We start from the raw sequence: 16,074 nt of genomic DNA, 5'->3' as shown, positions 1-16,074 counted from the left end.
CGTCCGGGTGGGTGGGGCGGGGAGGAGGGTAACTGAGGTCACGGACTCGGCGGTTGCGGAGCTGCGGAGTCCTCCCGACCCTCACCCTCACCCTCAGCCTGGGATATAACCGTAAGTCTCCGCTTCGCGGCGCGCGTCTGTTGTTGGAGGCGAACTCAACCCATTGGGGCTCCTGGCTCCGCGCTGCCCGGTTCACGCCCTCCCCGGCTTCCTGCGAGCGCGCCTCCTTGCTCCCGGGGAGGGTGGCCCGTCTGCCGCCGTTCCTGCCGGCCCCTCCCGGAGAGTGTGCCAGCCTCCGATCCTCCCCGTTCCGGATGCCTCTCCTGGTCCCTGTCCTCAAAGGATCTGTGTTCCCCCCCCCCCCCCCTTTTTCCTTACTGCACCCCAGGCTTCACAGCCCCTCCTTGGAGATGGGGACCGCGAAGGGATCTCGAGGGCCTGAGTCCTGAGCGGGTGGGTGGGAGTGCTCTGCGGGGCTGGGATGGGTGCAGATGGCTCGTGCGGAGATGATGGTGATGATGATGATGATGATGATTCTTTGGAGCTTTTTGCCACCAAAACAAAAGAATGGGCCTATTTCCTGGACCTTCATTCCTCTCCCTTCCCACAAGCTGTTTTCTCTGCGCTGCTGTTTTGAGCCTCAGGAAATTGGAACTAGAGTTGTAATCAAGCTTTCTCTCCTAAGGAGGTTTTTGGGAATTAGTCTCACGAGCTCGATTCGCACGGAATGGAATATTGAACAACCTTGTGTTGAAGTAAAGAGCCATTCCATCGGAGCTTTCATAGTAAATCTGATAAGTGAATGTGAAAACGGAAGTCTGACGTTTCAAATGTGTTTTGGAATTTAGTTGTTAATTTACAAAGTGCGTGTGTGATGTGAAAATCTATTGGAAGTTTTTGTTTTGTTCGTGGTTAAAAAAAAAAATCCCACTAAAGTGATTTTTAAAGATTGCATCAGATTATATTTGATAGGGTATTATTTTAAGTTTTTAATTTCAGAGAGGCCTTTTTAAAGATTTTTGATTCATTTGGATCAACCACCTTGGTGCGATGTTCTTCCCGTTTCTTAGTTAAAAAAAAAAAATTAATTGTATTTCCAGATTTTGGACTAGGCATTTTTCTCACTAAAAATTTGATTGGCTTTTAAAATTGCCACTGCAGAAATTAGATTTAAAAATAATTTGAATGCTGTCAATGACTGGACAATAGCTTTTACATGCCTTCGTGCATTTGATATTTTTCAAGGCACCTTAGGAAGCAAAAGATCATGTAAGAATAACTTTACTCTGCATTGCAGACTTCTTTTATTCTGTAAACTTCCGTAACATTGCCTGTTAGCACTGGTTTTTGTTTCTAAAACCATTGTCATCTTGTTAAAGGTAGATGTGCCTGGTGATGATTTTTCTGTTTCTTTGCAAAACCTCCTTCAGGCAGTGGACTTGGGACTGTTATCTGATTTGTAACTTCAGACTGTTCACAGATTTTTAGTTTGAAGTAGGCTCAGGAGATGTAGCTCCAGCTGTCTCTCTGGAAATGTGCTTTGTCTTCAGGCACATCCCGTCCTCCCCAGGTTCAGACACCAAGCACTGTGTGAAGTTGAGTGTATTAAGTGTGCCATTCATAACATTGATCAGTTTCCAAATAAGAGTGTGGTGCCGCCCTGCTCTGTTGGCTCCATCTGTTGAAACATTGTCGCAGGCATCAGGTCAGGGCGCTGCGTACCCAGGCTGAAAAAAAGAGTGGTGGCAGACAATAACTTTAAAGGTCTTTTTTTAAAAAACTCTATTGAGCCCTATTATTCTTGGACGAAAGGTACGGAAGATAGGACTATATTTCCATATTACACTTTTTTCCTTGCCCACTGCACTGAGAATTTTGAGTCTTCAATTCAAGGTTTCCAAAACCCAGCAGCCTGTCTGCCTAAGTGTGCGCTCTAGCAGGTGTCTGCTGAGACATGGGAGAGTTTTGTTAGGTACTCTTTTATACTTTTTAGTACTGCCCACTTTTGGAATAATTGATTTTCTTTCTTTTCTGGGGTTTGCTCTCGAACTTGTGAAAGTGAAATACGTGTGTTTACGACTTGTAGTTAAAAGTTTAAGCTAATTTTTATGTATATATAGATGGAAGAGCTATGAATTAAACTTATCTGATTCTCCTTGACTGGAAGTTAGAAAAGATTCCTCAGTGTTTGGGGTACTTTTTCCATCTTTGAGGATGCACACATTTTATTTAGATAAAATTTTAAAATACTCTCTGATATTAGAATTTTTATGTGACACATTTGCCAAAACAGATTTGAGAGCGGCTCAGTCATTATTAAAAAGACCAGTCTGAAGTGAGTTTTTGTGCATGGTTCTGAAAATGCTTAGGTGTTTTCTCACAGTGACTTGCTTAGGCGCATAGTAATTTTTGGATTGCTTATTTTTCAGACTACCTCTTTCTGTCCCCCCACCCCCCCTTTCCAGATAACTTACTTCATACTCACTTCATTTCAGTAAACCTTTATTAAATACCTACTGTGTGTGCCATTCACTGTGTTAGATTCTGGGACTACAAGGATAAATAAGTTCCGATTGTTTTCCTCACTGAAAAAACTTAGGTATTTAACTATGAGTCTATCCACTGCCTTTACAGATTTCTCTTATAGGTTTTTAAGTCACTTGACTGTATCTCAGGATTGTTTCACATCCTTGCTATAATAATAAACACAATTGCCCAGCGAGTATGCCTTGATGGTTGAACATCTATCTATGAACCAGGAGGTCACTGTTAGATTGCCAGTGAGGACACAGGTTGTGAGCTCCATGCCCAGTAGGGAGCTTGCACGAGGCAGATGATGGATGATTCTCTCTCATTATTGAATTTTTTATCTCTCTTCCTCTCCCTCTCTGACATCAGTAAAAGTATATTTTTTTTAAAAAGAAGAAACACAATAAATACTGTTAAGTGCTTAATTCTTTTTTTTTTCAACTTATTTTCATTTTATTTATTTATTTATTTATTTTTATTGATTTTGTACAGAGAGGAAGGGAGAGAGATAGAGAGTCAGAAACATCGATGAGAGAGAGTCATCGATCAGCTGCCTCCTGCACACCCCCTACTGGGGATACGCCCGCAACCAAGGTACATGCCCTTGACCAGATCGAACCCAGGACCTTTCAGTCCCCAAGCCGACGCTCTATCCATTGAGCCAAACCGGTCCCGGCAAGTGCTTAATTCTTGCTAGCCACCATGCTAAGTCCTTTATCTACATTATCTCATTTCATTCTTAGAACAGTTCTAAGAAGTATTTATCTCCATTTAAAAACCATACCAAAAAAAACCCCCAAACCATACAGATTCTGGTTTATAGTAATGCTAAATTTTGTTTTATTTATAATATGCTAGAAAAGATTTGACCTTACAATTTCTCCTTATGGGGAAGAAGTTGTAATATAGTTACAACAGTTTTTAAAATATATATATTTTATTGATTTTTTACAGAGAGGAAGAGAGAGGGATAGAGAGTTAGAAACATCGATGAGAATCATCGATCAGCTGCCTCTTACCCCTACTGGGGATGTGCCCGAAAACCAAGGTACATGCCCTTGACCGGAATTGAACCCAGGACCTTTCAGTCTACAAGCCGACGCTCTATCCATTGAGCCAAACCGGTTTTGGCTAGTTATAACAGTTTTTAAGTTCCCTAATAATGCTTTAAATTGAATGATTTTACTTTTATCGGTACCTTTTGTTTTCTAGAGCAGATGAATTGTTATCAAAATGTAATTTCCAGTTGCTTAAACCTTTGAAAAGACACTTCTGAAGTTTATTATGGTTAACCATAACCAGTCTTTAGGCATTTATAATTTCTTTTTTACTAATTCAGCAAGGGCCTATAACACATATTAAAAAAATGTGTGTGTTCTCCAGGAAGGACGTAGTATTGAGGTATATGACATCTATTTAAATGCCTTGGAGAGTTTCTGTGTCTGTAATGAAAATATATTCCTTCACATTTATAAATGATTATACTCATCTATTAATAACATATATATGCTTTATTAGCAATTTCATATGTTTTATTTTAGTAAATTTTCAGACCCTCACATTTTTTAAGGTCAGTCTTCCACTGTCAACTCTTTTTACCAAAAGCCCCATTGTATTCTAAAATTTTTATTTTATTTGTGTGTTTTTTGTTTTGTTTTTGTTTTGTTTTTACCAAAAAAAGTTTGCCATTCTTTAGGCTAAGACCTTTTGTTACTAGTTACACACTCTTCTGTTTTTAGGACTGTAGGGCAAATAATTATTCCTCTTCTAAGTTTTTAAGAAAGGTAATCCTATCTACTAATCCTATCTAATAAAGAGGGAATATGCTAATTGCCTGGCCCTCAAATATGGTGGTGCCCACAGCCAATAAGGAGGGAATATGTGAATTAACTGCCACGCCCTCATAGATGGCGGCGGCCACAGCCACAAGATGGTGGAGTCCAGTCCCCTCAGCTCTGCCAGGGTGGCATGTGTGCCACAAGGCTGGGCCCACCCCCAGGAGGGCCCAGCCACTCTGGGCACCTGCCTCCGGAGTCCCCCAGCCCCCCAGCTGCCCCAGGCCAGCCCGAGGCTTAGGCAAGGCCCAAGGCTTGCACTGCTGGCAGTGGCAGCAGCAGATGTGTGATGGGGTGTCACCTTCCTCCTGCCCCTAAGGCTCTCAGACTGAGAGAGGAGGCAGGCCAGACTGAGAGAGGAGGCAGGCCAGACTGAGGGACCTCCCTCCAATGCATGAATTTTCATGCACAGGGATCTAGTCCTTGACATTTTTCTATGCTCAGTGTGATATACATATTTTAATTTGACATAGGCAGTTTCTCCCTCCCATTGTAGCAGAGTCCTTGATAATCAGGTCACTGTATTTTTTTATTGGAATAATATTGTATGTAGAATTACTGTTCAAAGACAGAACAATGATTGAATTATAATGTGTTAAGTGCCGAGACCACAAAGATGAATAAGTCAAGATTCCCTTCCTTTTTGAACTGTTTAAAGTTCATGATGAGAAAACATTGACATGCTCTTCTATAAATAGGCATGAAAACATTGCCCTCCTTATTAATGTATCGCCTCAGAATAGGGGTGTCGAACTCAATCAGAGAAGGGGCCAAAATCTAAAATCCAGCCTAAATCGCGGGCTGAATGGTTTACTGAACAGTCATAAACTGTCATTGTGATGGAAACGCAGCGGAGTGCAGTGATGACAGCGCGGTTCGGGCCACATTGCAAGGCCTGGCAGGACGGATTTGGCCCGCGGGCCTTGTGTTTGACACATGTGCCTCAGAACATTGTAAAGGAAGCCAAGTAAATAAACATATTGAGCAGGGTTTTCACTCTGTCATGGCCTCAGACAATAATGATTATCATTTGCTCTAGCACTAAATGATATATATTACATCTTTATTTCACATTTTATTATTCTGAAATCATTTCAAACTTTCAGAAAAGATTCCAGTACAGTACCAAAGTACTCCCTCACTCAAATTCTACCATTGTTAATTTTTTACTGCATTTGTTCCATCACCTGTGCGCACGCTCGCACACCCTCTCTTTCCATACATACATTACATATGTGTGTAAATACATACCCATTATATTTTTTTCTGGATCTTTTAGAGGAAGCTGCAAACATCTTCATTCCATCACCCATAATCTCTACATGCCTGTATCTCAGATACAACGTAATCTTATATAACGAGCACTTAACCCTCCAAATCAGAAAATGAGCATTGGTCCAACTACCCTCCAGTCCAAAGAACCTCTTCATATTTCATGACTGTCCCAGCAATATCTCTTTCTTTTCTGGTTCAGAATCCTATTCAGGAATACATGTTGTATTTAGTTATATCTCTTCAGACTTCTTCAGTTGCTTTTTTCCTTGACAGTTTTAGAAAGTACAGGCCCTACATTTTGTAGGATAACCGTCAACCTAGGTCCATGTGATATTTCCTCATGACTTCAATCAAGTCCTGCATTCCTGGTACGAATACCACAGAAATGGGGTTGTGCCCTTTTCAGTACATCTAATGCAGAGGACAGTGTCAAACCATACCACTACTGGTAATTAATGCCTTCATCATGTGGTGTACTTTCATATTTGATCAGTATTTGTGGAGAGGTAATCCAAAATTATACTATCATCCTGTTTCTCATCAAACTTCTGCTTACTAGCCTTAGTGGGAGTGTCAGGGATGACTCCTACCCTAATTCACCACTTTTATGATAATTGCCAAATGATAATTCTCTATTTGTATTATTCCTTTTACATGTATTGGTATTTTTTTTTTTGTAAGGTAGAACTTTCCTTTCTCCCATTTATTTGTTTATTAATAATCAGAAAGGACTCATGGTTTTCAATTTTACTTAGTGTGTTGTGATTTATTACTGTTATTATTTATTTTGCTATTTACATTGTCCCAGATTTAGTCACTGGAAATCTCTGCAAGCTGGCACCTATGCCTGTTTATCATGTGCCCATCTCATTCATTGTGCATTTCTGGCAGAACATGCTGTTCCTGGTTCATCTTGTACTTTGCCTGGTCTAGTCCTGGAATCAGCCATTTCTCCAAGGAGCCCTGTTTGATTATTGTTTATTTTTGTAAAAGATGGTATTTAAAAACAAAGAGTTTAGGGGCTTAGTGTGTTCATGGCTACTGAGGTGTCGTTCCTTATGCAGGGGTGGGGAACCTTTTTTTCTGCCAAGGGCCATTTAGATATTTATCACACCATTCTTGGGCCATAGAAAATTATCAACTTAAAAATGAGCCTGCTATATTTGTTCAAACATTTAAATAACCCAACCCCAGTGCCTTGGCAGGGCCAGACCAAATGATTTTGTGGCCTGGACGTTCCCCACCCTAGCCTGTAGGAAGTAGGAAATGTATGAGTATGTGAGTATGGTGTGTGTGTGTGTGTGTGTACGCACACTAACTAAATGTGTCCTAGAATCGGTGAAAATTGGACCAATCCCCTGTCCTTTGCCCGCTTGAGGGCCAGGTGTACCCCTTACTGGGACAAGTTTCCCCTTTTTTGGGAAGGGATCATGTATGTTAACCATTCCCTTGCTCAAGTCCTTACAGGCTCTGCAGTTTGCTTGTTCCAGATGCACTGCCAGTGCCCACCGCAGACCCTGTAGCCCGGGAACTCAGTGTGGGTAAAGAAATTCACTTCCCAAGGACTCAAAGGGACGCTGCACTGTTATCCTGAGCACACACACACACACACACACACACACACATATATGCACACTCTCACATACATTCATAATTATTTCTATGCCTGTACATATTATAAAACCATAAGTTATGTTTCTATATTTCCAATTCCAGTCCAGTTCCCCAGGCTTCTTTCTAGTCAACCTCCTTTCCATGTTTATAAATGCCTTCTCTGGCAGTAAGAAACTTGGCTTCACATTAAGCTCAATATGGTTTTACGTACTTGCTCATTGTGTTATTCTCCCTGCCATGTAGCCCATCCTGTATCTCCCTCTACTGCCCTGCATCATTGACTGCTGGGTTTGCTGGCTATTCCTCTTTGTGGGACTACAACTCCTTTCAACTCCCTATCCCCTCTCGGCACCCCATTATTCTTGGTTGTGGGCCAGTTGGCTCAGACCTCTGCAGGCCTTCCTAACTTGCCCTCAGTGCCCTGCATCTTCAGACAGCATGCTATTTTGCATGGCTCAGTATTTCATTAGTTAATTTTTAATTATATTACCAAGGCTTTACCAACATGCATATATGTGATGAAATATATACAGAACTTCCCCACATACAAATGATATCACACTATAGTAAATGTTCTATATCTTGTTTTTTTAACAACTACTAGTATATTGTATTTCATTGTGTGTGTGCACGTATGTGTGTATACATCCCAATAGACAGACACATACACACAAACGCCTCCTAACCTGAAGTAGGTTGAGTAATGACCTTAAATCCTCCCACCCTGGTATGCAGTCCCCTTTGCAATGTGATTTTGCTGCTTCTCCTAGCTAGAGGTGGAATCTGTTTCTCCATCTCCTGAGTCTTGGCTGGCCTTGTGATTTGCTTTGACCAATAAATATGGTGGAAATGATATATGAGTTCTGAAGTTTGGTCCTTAAAAGGCCTTCAAGGAATGCTTTCCTGCAACTGCCATGTAAAGACGCTGGTCTAGCCTGTAAGAGGATGAGAGGTCTTTTGGAAGAGAACCAAATATGCCTAGGCTGTCTTAGACCTACTCACTCAGCTGACCCTTAAGCTCAATGTACCTGCAGAGGAACCAGAGGTGAAAGCAACAAAGAAACCACCCAACCAACCTACAGAATGTTGAGAAATAATATTGTTTTGAGGCACTAAGTTTGGGGTCATTTGTTCTGTAGCAGTAGATATCTGAAAGCATATCTGTGTTCATTTTGAACATTTAGTTGTCTCTAGTCTTCTATTATAAACAAGATGACAATGGGGAAAAATATATATGTGTGTGTGTGTGTGTGTGTGTGTGTGTGTAATATGCAAATAAACCAGACGGCAGAATGACGGTCAGCTATGACACGCACTGACCACCAGGGGACAGACGCTCAACACAGGAGCTGCCCCCAGCCTGCGGGCCCCAAACACCCAATTGGGGCCTGCTGGCCAACCTCTCAGCCCCTCCTCCTGGCTGGCAGGTTCCGATCACCTGATAGGAAACAGGAAACTGGGGGTGGGTGGCAATATGGCCACCAGGGCCCCAATTGCCCTGCCAGTTGCCCCACATACAGAGGGTGACCAGTGGTGGCGGAGGGGCGGGGCCAGTGAGTGGGTGGGAATGACCAACATCTTGGTCCCTCCCCCTGGCCAGCAGGTTCTGATAGCCCGATGGGGAACCTGGGACCTAGGGTGGATGGCAGCTGATGTGAGTAGTGCTGCCCCCACCCCCCCACCCCGTTAGTCCCGCTGGTTGCCACACACACAGGGCAACCATGGCAACAGCAGCAGGGGGTGGGGCCAGCTGCTGACAGCCTGGGAAGATCTGCCCTGATCGCAGGCCAGGCCTTGGAAACCTACCTGTGCAGGAATTTCTTATGCCAGGCCTCTGGTCTTATATATAATATATATAATTTTAATTTTAATAATGCCAGATTATTTTCCAGAAATGTTGACACAATTATTGCTGTCATTAATGTCTGAGAGTAACTTTCCCCCATAAGCTGATGCTATCACTGATGCTTTTGTTTGTTAATGAGTATAAAGTTATTTTTTATTCTGCATTTTCCTAACTACTTGTAAAGCTGATCATCTTTTAATATACTTGTTGGTCCTTTTGGTTCTTCAATTCTCTGGATTGCTTATTCATATCTTTACTCATTTTTTTTATTAGTTTTTCCTTATCAATTTGTTGGTTTTCTTTGATATATTATGGATATGATCCTTTACTTTCGTTTGCAAATATGTTGTTAGTCTGTCTTTTGTTTTTGTCTTACGTTTATGGTATTGTTTACCATACTTTTTTTGTATTTCATATAATCATTAATGTCTATCTTTTTCTATATGGCTTTGATGAGAATATATCTCCCATATTCTAGGTTTTACTAACTTTTTCCTAACTTTTCTTCCAACTTTGTGTTATCTTTCCTATCAATTGGGAAATGATTTTTAAAGTGTGGTATTAACAAATTAGGTGGTTCATTTTCCTTAATGAGAAATTAGAGGTAGGCTATCCAGTGTGGTATGGTGGTTCCATGATGCTATCAGGAATGTAGACTTATATATCTTTCTGTTTAATCCTCATAGCAGGTATTTGTCACCTCTTGGTCCCAAGATGGCATTCCAGGCTGAGCAGCAACTTTTTATGCTCTGGGGATGGGGCCAAGATAAAGCAGGTCACTCATAAGAGAAAGTTCTTGTGAAACATATTTCTTTCTTTGAAGAAAAAAAAATAATGCTGATTTTGCTTTCTGAATCATAATAAATGTGTGTGCAAAATAAGGCCTGAGAATCTTTTTCTTTAACCTGTTGGGCAGCCCTGGTCTCCCAACCCCCAAAATTATTTATAAGCAAATAGGGAAATAAACATGATTATATTCTCAAATTGAGAAAACTAATGTTGTTGAGAACATAGGACTTTATCATTATGTTCAATAGATAATATTAAAGGTGTTTTATATGCCAGTATAAAACTGAATATTTTGTGATTCTTGTCTTCAAGAAGTTTGCCAGATAATTGGGGAAGCAGATTAAACATTTCATTACAGTATTTGATGGTAAGTGAGTGTGTTTTCAAGTTGGGGAGGCAGGACATCTATGTTGGTTGAGGTTGGAGAACCATGATCAGGATAGCTAAGTGACTAGGAGGAGCTTGTAGGGGGATGGTAAGAACATTCCAGGAGTTATCAGAGATAGGCAGTGATGATATAAATTCTGGTCTAGGCAGGACTTTTTCTTATATCCTTAAGAGCTGGGAGCCTTGGGAAGGTTTTAAAATGGAATTGGACAAGATCAGACTTGACAAAGTTAAGCTAGTTGAGTGGTGGCAATGTGGGGAGAAGAGGGTGGATACTTTGGGGAGTGAGATCTTCCTACCTATTATGTAGGAAGTTTATCTGATGTGTTAATATCTCGTCTGTATTATTTATTGAATACCTATGTGAATATAATGGAGGGGAGGAATACAGAGATATTGAAAATAGTTCCTAATCTCAAGGAGTTTGTATTTTAAAATAACCAAAGACTAGGTATCAACAATATGAGGCAGTATACTATTATTATGGCTTCTATCCTATAAAGTGAGGGCAAGTAAAGACAAGAACTAAAACTTGAACCTAGAAGATGTTCAGTGCTCCAAAGCACATATTCTTCCCATGTATACTGTGCTGCCTTCCACAGCACTTATTTAATTCTCAATATGTTGCCTGTCAGTTACCTAGAACCCTTGTGACATAAGATTGGAATACCATTACAAAGGTTTCCAGCTTGGGACACAAAGTATCAAAGGCGCTCCAGACTTTCTCCAAGCAGTTTTTCTGTTGGATCGAGTATAACCAGGAAGATAAATGTTGGTCAGAAAAATTGCCACATTATCTGAATTAAGTAGTGTTGTAAATAGTCTTGAGATTAGTTTCTAGGAAACATAATATTGAACTAATGGGACTGTGGAGGACAAGACTGGCATAGCATGCCCTGTCACTAGATAACTGATAGCATTCTTATTAATGTTAATGGTCTTTTTTCCCTTGTTAATCTGTTAAACTATTAGCTTGACTCAGGCAAAATAAAGATGGCTAGAGATGATAATTTTATCCTTTGGTGTCTAATTTTATAAGTTGATACATTTGGATAAGTACTCTTCTGAGGGTTCTTCTTACTTTGAAATGTGACTTGACATGACATCCACAGAATTACTTAAAAAGATAGGATATGAGCCAAAACCGGTTTGGCTCAGTGGATAGAGCATCAGTCTGTGTACTGAAGGGTCCCGGGTTCAATACTGGTCAAGGGCATGTACCTTGGTTGCGGGCATATCCCCAATGGCAGGAGGCAGCTGATCGATGTTTCTCACTGATGTTTCTAGCTCTCTGTCCTCCCTTCCTCTCTGTGGAAAATCAATTATATATATTGAATATATATATATATATATATATATATATATATATATATATATTTTTTTTTTTTTAAAGGATAGGATATGATATTCTGATTAGGAGAACATTATCTTTCCTATAGAATAGGGAGGACTAGGAAGGAGAGATAAAGGTTGGGCTGATACATTGGTATCACAGATGAAGGAAATTCAGAGGGAAGAGTACTTAACGATTTTTTAACTGTTCAAAAAACAATTTGTAGGTTAAATGCTAGATATGTAAGACGATTGAGAGAGAAACATTGATTTATTCTGCTTATTTATGAATTCATTGGTTGATTTGTATGTGCCCTGACTGAGGATTGAACCTACGACCTTGGCATATTGGGACAATGCTCTAACCAACCGAGCTGAGCTTCCCAGCCAGGGCCAACATCAGTGGCTTTATGTCTTAACATTAAATTGTTTATACAAAAAGTATATAATCTATACATTGCCAACTTCCAAATTATATCTCCAGCTCAGACCTTTTTTTCTCAACTTCAGATTTGTATATCCTTTGGGCTACCTGACATCTAGTAGGCCTGTCAAATGGAATGTGTTAAAAACAAAAAAAGTAGATTTCCCCCTTCCCTCTCATACCTTACCTCCTTCAATCTTGCCCTCTCAGTAATGGTAACTCCATCCTTCCAGGTGCACATGCCAAGAAACTTAGAACCATTCTTACCTTTTCCCTTTCTCTCAATGCCTACTTCCAAGATGTCAGCAAATTCTGTTGGTCCTTACCTTCATGGTATATCCAGAATCTGATCACGGATTCACCATCTCCACTGCAACCTCCCAGGTCCAAGCTACCATCATCTTTTACTTGGATTAGTGCAGCTGCTTCCTAAATAGTCTCCTTGTTTCTAGTCTTGCTGCCACCCTCATTAGTCTTTTAGACAGACAGCCAGGGTGATCTTGTTAAGTTAGGTCATTTCATTCCTTTGCTAAAAACCCCCTAGTGGCTTCCCTTTTCACCCAGAATAAAAGCCAAGTGATTTATGATGACGCTTCAAACTCTAAACAGTTCACCTGCCCTCATTACATCTCTTTGACTTCAGATAATACTTTATTCCTCACTCTACACATGTAACACTGGCCTCTTTTCTGTTCCTTGAACAGATAGGGTATCCTCCTTTTTAAATTTTTATTTTTATTTTTTATTTTTAAGAGAGGGAGAGAGAGATTGGTTCCACTTATTTATTCATTCATTGGTTGATTCTTATATGTGCCCTGACTGGGGATTGAACCTGCAACCTTGGTGTAGTGCAGTGGTTCTCAACCTTTCAAATGTTGCGACCCTTTAATACAGTTCCTCATGTTGTGGTGACCTTCAACCATAAAATAATTTTCATCTCTACTTCATAACTGTAGTTTTGCTACTGTTAATGAATCTAATATAAATATCTGTGTTTTCCAATAGTTTTAGGCTCTACAGCGGCGGTTCTCAACCTGTTGCGACCCACAGGTTGAAAACTGCTAGCAGGGTCGCCTAAGACCATCAGAAAACACAAAATTACAGTTATGAAGTAACAACGAAAATTATTTTATGGTTGGAGGTCCCCACAACATGAGGAACTATATTAAAGGGTTGCGGCATTAGAAAGGTTGAGAACCACTGGTGTAGTGGGGCGATGCCCTACCTAGGAGGGTATTTTCAGTGGCTGTTTCCTCTGCCTGGAATGCTCTTACCTCTAGATATCACATGGCTCACTACCTTCTTACTCAACTGTCAGTTTCTCTAACCATTCTTTTAAGGACATCCCAAAACTCTATCTCCTTTCTGGCTCTATTTTTTTTTTTTAAATAATACCTTACACTATTGAATATAGAATGTGTAAATCCTATGTGGGCAGCAATTTTAGTTTGTTTCTGCTGTATTCTCTTACACCTAGAGTAATGCCTGACACATGGTAGGTGCTTAATATTTGTTGCATGAATTGACCAGTCATTGACTTCCAGCCCTGCTATTTATTCTGCTTCCCCTTTTCTAAAAACAATGTCTTGTATGCCTCTGTTTTTAATTTGAAATTATTGTTTGGCTAATTTTTATTACAGCATACTTCCCTTGGCAAAAATTCTAGTTCCTAAGTTCATGTATTTTGGGAAATAATTAAACATCCTTTAATCCTCTGTAAAGTATATGAAGTTATTAATTCTTGTCATTGAATGTGGTGTTTCCTAACAGTCATAGTAATATTGGTATGCATCTTGCTTTTAGATGACTCTATATCATGATTTACAACTTTATCCCATAGCTTCCTTCATATTCTCCAACAAAGGCCAATCTCTGTTTCTTCTTATAACAACCTGGATTGAGAGTACGTGGTCTTGTTTTGGTTTTTGAGAGTTTTGTAGGTTTTAGTGTTTCTTTGTAGCCAGTGCTTAATAACTACCTTCATTGGAGCAATTAGGTCCCACAAAGGCAACTTGCTCTCTTATTATGGTTTTTTTTTTCCCTCCTGGCCCAGCAAGACTAATTTTATGTACTTGCTGTGGAAGTCGTACACTTTGAATTTTTCATTTCAGGTTTTGTGCCGAATTGTTGAATCATGTTTTGAATTATTAACTTTGCAGTTTGAAAAAGAGTCACTTATAGCACTTACTAGTATGTTCATCTTGTTGCCATTTCTTCAGTATGCAGGGAAGCATAGGTGGCTCAAATTTCCATCTTTCCTATCTTTTATAGATGTCAGTTATTATATTTTTGCCCCTCATTAATTCATTAAGATATAGAGAATATAAAGTGAATTTAAGAACATTAAGTCAAATACATAAGATTTAGGTACTTGTTTCTGATGGTGAGTTTTCATTTTCTGACTGGGTCAATGGTTTGGAAAACAGACGAAGCCCTTAGCCTTAATTATGTTTGTCACTATGGCAATAGAATGTTCTTAATGCTAGGATTTGATATTAGTAGCTAAAGATATGTAAAGTATAAATGAAATCTTTCTTCTAGATGCAAACCAGACGTGAATGTCCATATGTATAGTAATAGGTAGGGGCTTTGTCACCAAAACAGAACCTACTACATGATTTATGACATCCTGTAGGTAAAAAAAGCACAGGTAAAAAATACATGTTTACCCATAATAGTGGACAAATTAGAACCAACTTATATAAAGGAATAAAGGAATAAATTATTATTTGTATGTCAGACTTTGATAGTATTCGAGGGATATTCACATGGGAACATGTTCATGATAAAATTAAGTACAAAAGAAAAAAATGCCAACTTTATCATACAGCATGATCCAGTTCTGCACTTAAAAGACAGCTTTATAGCCTGGCCATGGTGGCTCAGTGGTTGAACATCGACCTGTGAACCAGGAGCTAACGGTTCAATTCCCAGTTGGGGCATATGTCTGAGTTAGGGACTTGATCCCCTATCGTGCAAGAGGCAGCCGATCAGTGATTCTCTCTCATTGATGTTGCTATCCCTCTCTTCCTTTCCCCTGCCTCTCTGAAATCAATAAAAATACTTTTAAAAAAAGGCTTTATACATATAGAAAGAAAATATTCCACTATGTTACCAGTGATGATTCCAAGATTTAAAAGTTATAGTCATCTTTTTATTTTCTTCTTTATATTTTTTTATATATTTTCTAATTTTATTCTTTTTGTATGTAATTTTATTAAGTATTTTTAAAAAGAACAATTGTTACTCTAGGCAAGTTAGTAATAATGATGATGACTACATTATACTGACTACTTACTGTTTAGCAAATATTGAATGTATTTTATATATTTTACCACCCTATTTTTTAATAGCCCAGAATGAAGGCTTACTTGTCTACTTTTACATATGGTGGGGGTGGGGAGGAGGGAGTCTCAACATTTTAAAGTAGCTTGTAAACTAGTGAGTATTCAAACCAGGATTGGAACAGAAGTTTGTCTTCAGAATTTTGTAAAGATACCATAGGCCTTTCCAAAATAATTAAAATCCCAAAGCCTATGTTTCTTTACTGTAAAATGCAGGTGGGATTGTTGTGCAGATTAAATGACAGAAAATAGATAAACCACAGGATTAAATTTTGTTTAATTCTGCAGCCATTTTTGGAAGTCTCGTTTTCATGAGAATCTGATATTTTGTTTAAAGGGGTAAAATTATGTTTCTTACCTTCCTTAAAGATGTTTTAAGAAACCTGCTGTTTTGTTGGAAGGACTTCCTTTTTTTCCCTGAGTTCTGAACCAATTGGGAGGTCAAAACATTCATTTTTCTCTCTCACCTAGTTTGCTAATCTCCTTAAGGTAGATGAAGGTCAGGAGTAAAATACCCATTGAGCTCCTTTCAAATGGTAAGAAAGCATTAGGAATGGGGGAAAAGTGTTACTCTAACACCTTTTTCAAGTTTCATATTTTTACTAAAGGCCCAAGTGCATGAATTTTGTGCACAGGGTGTGTGTGTGTGTGTGTGTGTGTGTGTGTGTGTGTGTGTGTTTTGTGTGTGTTTTGTGTATG

At 39.4% G+C, this 16,074-nt stretch overlaps 1 protein-coding gene across 6 annotated transcripts in view; it reads left to right on the top strand.

Annotated features, from left to right (window-relative positions):
* Positions 1 to 3: 3 nt before the first annotated feature.
* The window catches only part of ANKIB1 (ankyrin repeat and IBR domain containing 1), a 102,807-nt gene continuing 86,736 nt past the window's right edge, over positions 4 to 16,074 (top strand). For all 6 annotated transcript variants that reach the window (XM_036429472.2, XM_036429473.2, XM_045578441.1 and 3 more), the window contains exon 1: positions 4 to 111. The gene's annotated coding sequence lies outside the window, so the exon portion shown is untranslated. The remainder of the gene's footprint in view (positions 112 to 16,074) is intronic.

Source organism: Pipistrellus kuhlii, unplaced genomic scaffold (genome assembly GCF_014108245.1).
Source record: "Pipistrellus kuhlii isolate mPipKuh1 unplaced genomic scaffold, mPipKuh1.p scaffold_m20_p_10, whole genome shotgun sequence".
NCBI classification, from domain to species: Eukaryota; Metazoa; Chordata; class Mammalia; order Chiroptera; family Vespertilionidae; genus Pipistrellus; species Pipistrellus kuhlii.
The sequence above is the reverse complement of the archived record's forward strand: the minus strand, read 5'-3'. Positions and strand labels throughout refer to the sequence as shown.